We start from the raw sequence: 3,638 nt of genomic DNA, 5'->3' as shown, positions 1-3,638 counted from the left end.
ATGTCTCCTCGTTCGTCCCTGAAATAAATTATTTTTCCACTGACCTTTTTAAATTAACGGCATCATATAAAATATCACTTAATCTGGCCTTTTCCACTTTTATTACAGCGATCATATATCTGTCATCACTGCAGCTGTTTGTGTCGTCCAGGCTGAATATTAAAGAACATCAGCTTTTAAACAGGAGAGTGTGTGTGCGTGTGTGTGTGTGTGCGTGCGTGCGTGTGTGCGTGCGTGCATGTGTGTGCGTGTGTGTGTGTGTGCGCGCGCATGCGTGCGTGTGTGTGCGCGTGTGTGTGTGTGTGTGTGCGTGTGTGTGTGTGCGTGCGTGTGTGTGTGTGCGTGCGTGCGTGCGTATGTGTGCGTGCGTGCGTGTGCGTGCATGTGTGTGCGTGTGCGTGTGTGTGTGTGCGTGTGTGTGTGTGCGTGCGTGCGTGTGCGTGCGTGCATGTGTGTGCGTGTGTGTGTGTGCGCGCGCGCATGCGTGCGTGTGTGTGTGCGTGTGTGTGTGTGTGCGTGTGTGTGTGTGTGTGTGTGTGCGTGCGTGTGTGTGTGCGAGATACAGATGAGTGTGTTAATGTGAGTTTATCTGCATGGCGTCGTAAAGCTTAACGACAGCGACGTTCGGACATATGGCCGACAGAAGAGATTTCCCATCAGGCCTCTGTGACCTGGATAATTAAAAGGACTTTTACTGTCTCACCTGTCAGTAAAAATCTTCTTCTGTGGTTTTTATATATTTCACCTGCTCGTCTTCATCATCAGGATCATCAGGTTTTGAGATGAAGAACATTAAAACTGGACAGGCTCAGATGAAGGTTGACTGTGGAGGTGGGAGCTGCTGCTGTTCTCACTGTCTGATACCGAACACGTTCAGGTTGTAATTCAGTTTTTATGTTGTCCACATCTCCTTTTTGGTCTTTCAGGATTTCATTACTTTGGCACCTGCAAGAAGAAGCTCACAGTCCAGAAACCACATCTCTTCCAGCGCCGGGAGTTGAACCCACGCCACCTGAGCAGAAGTCAGGTGTCTTCACCACTGGACCACCTGGACCAACAGACAGCCTCCCCTTTGTTAGTAATACATCCATGTTCATGTGAGTCTTTGAGGGAATCACAGAGGAATCATTTTCTCTGAGAGTCGAGCAGCTCAGAAACTTCTGCTGATTCACAAACACGTTCTGGAACAAAGAAGTTGTGGAAAAGACAGAAAACAGTTCTGCCAACTTTTCCCAAAGCTGGAACTGAACCCAGAACACCTGCATGAAAAGACAGAGTCTAGACCACGAGACCACCTGAGACCACAGGCTGAGGAGATCTAGTTTTACACTCAGACATCTGAACAGCTTCAAGGATTCTGAGCTCAAAGCCAGAAAGTCCGTCCATCCAGAGTCTCCTCTCCAGACTGACGAAGGTGAGTTTTCTGCAGAGTCTTCCTCAATCTGATCTTCTTCCTCTCTGCTCGTTGGTGTTTTCTGTCGTTGGTTGTTGGTGTGGAGCAGCGCTGAAGATGGTCCAGTGGGGAAGGACGTGGACTGGAGACCTGGAGAGGACGGATCAAAGCCTGCAGAAGACGACCTCAGGTAGGACGAGCTGTTTGTGTGTGTGTGTGTGTGTGTGTGTGTGTGTGTGTGTGTGTAAAACAACAAAAACAAAAACCTAAAACCCAAATAAAACTCTAAAACTGCCGAAACCCAACATAAAAAACTAACCGCCGTCTCTTCGCGTGCATTTCCCGTCTCGTGAATTTCCGTCGTTCGCCGATTTCAACAGAATTTACCTTCGCTGGAACAAAGGACAGGTGAGTCCAGGTGTGTCGAGCTAGCTGGCTTGGAAAAAGCCAGCTGGCGAGACAAAGATCATTTTTGACTGACTACACTGTCAAAATCATATTTCTGTTCTCAGTTTCTAGTTTCAAACAAAGACCAGTGAATCCACAATAACTTCCTCTTCACTCATTTGCACAATCACAATCAACACTGAACAGGTTGATCTTCAGCGAGCCGAAACTCAGAGTTCAGACTCTTCTTCATGAAACTCACACAACGATCATCGTCATCACAGAACACACCGTTAGCTCCACTGTGGGAGCTTCTGAGGCCACCATCCAGCGACCAAAATGCATCTGCAGAAATCAGATCAAATGGAGGTAAATGTAGTCACTGTGCAGTGAAGAGGGTTTGAGTCTCAGACAGAGCAGCTTGGAAAAGTAAGATAGCGTTTGTGGCTATCGCTAATATGCGACCAATTAGAAGAAAGAATTCTACAGACACATTTTCAAGATGGAAAACATCTGTAGAGTCATAAATATTTATATATGATGGAGCTGCAGGAGATGGACTCCCTTCAGATGCTTCATTTCTTCAGGTCAAGGCCAAGATGGCGGCGGTGTTGTGCAGGAGGAGCTCTTCCCTGCTTCAGCTTCATTACTCTTCAAAATAAAAGCACAGACAAGAAAATGTACGAAAAGCAGCCAACAGACAAAGACTCAGCTCTCTCCTTGGTATGTTATCTGAGCGTCCTCAGGCGAGACAGGCGATTGTGGACGACGTCAGTCCTCACTGTCACCGTCTCTTCCTGCTGCAGCGTCCACGGTGAAAGTCTCTGTAATCTGTTCTGTCGACGTGGCGGCGGCGTCCTGGAGTCTCGCCTCAGGCCTTTTTCATTTCCAGCCAGTCCATCACATCACAGCTCTGCTCCGTCCAGAAGACAGAAGCCATTTTGTTGTCTCTGAAATAGAATAAAAGTATACATTATTCATGTCGAGGAGCCCTGGAGGAGCTCATTAAACTCTGCACAGCAAACGCAGAAGACAGCCTCTTATTAAATGTGTCTCTGCTCAGCGAGACGAGTCGTCCTCGCTTTGATGTGACGGAGCGAAGCTGAGATAGTCAAACTGCTCTGAGATCAGTCTTCAGCCAGCAGCTGAAAGACGCCAGTCCTACCAGTTTGCATGGAGGACGAAGCAAGACTGATGACAAGATCTAATAAATATATTCAATGATGTGAAAAAGATTGATTCAAGAAGATGCTTAAAATCCACAGAGGAGCCAAAATGAGTGAGGGAGTTTTACAATTTAGAGCTAAAGGTTCATTTTACATTATGATTACAGTTTTCAGTTTTGACTGCTGTATTTTGTTTCTCTTGGGCAGAACTGTCTTCCTGGGCCAGACCTCAATCTGCAAATGAAGGTGTGGACTCATCATGATTTCATTCTTCTCATTTGACTTTTTTCTCAACATTATTCAACTTGAAGTCTCAGCTGCTCGTCTTACCTGTAATAGAAAAACATATCTTCATCACATCTTTCCACAGTTTGACTTCTTCTGTTTGTCTTCGGTCATCTGTCTTTCCTGACGTCATGTTTTCCCTCCGTACCTCTCAGGTGAGTTGGGACTGACTCAGATTTCACCGAGCATTAATGATGTGCGAAGGACCGACAAAGAGCTGCTCGTGTGGATGTGAGCTCCTCAGCTCGGGGAAACAGGAAGCTCTGACAGCGGCGACGAAACATCAAACGCCGACCTGCCAGTGAACTTTGGTGAACTCCGTCGCCTCGGCGGGGAATCCGTTCCCGTCTAATTAAAAATGCAGCGACGAGCCGGGCGCCCCGTGGCGGCAGAGTGTTTGAAGTGCT

General features: G+C 47.2%; 1 non-coding gene across 1 annotated transcript; it reads right to left on the bottom strand.

Moving 5' to 3' along the window:
* Positions 1-981: 981 nt before the first annotated feature.
* On the bottom strand, positions 982-1,054 carry trnar-ucu (transfer RNA arginine (anticodon UCU)). Its single transcript has one exon. It is a non-coding gene; the product is annotated as a tRNA-Arg (tRNA).
* Positions 1,055-3,638: the final 2,584 nt, after the last annotated feature.

The sequence above is a fragment of the Chaetodon auriga genome, chromosome 18 (assembly GCF_051107435.1).
Source record: "Chaetodon auriga isolate fChaAug3 chromosome 18, fChaAug3.hap1, whole genome shotgun sequence".
NCBI lineage: Eukaryota > Metazoa > Chordata > Actinopteri > Chaetodontiformes > Chaetodontidae > Chaetodon > Chaetodon auriga.
The sequence above is the reverse complement of the archived record's forward strand: the minus strand, read 5'-3'. Positions and strand labels throughout refer to the sequence as shown.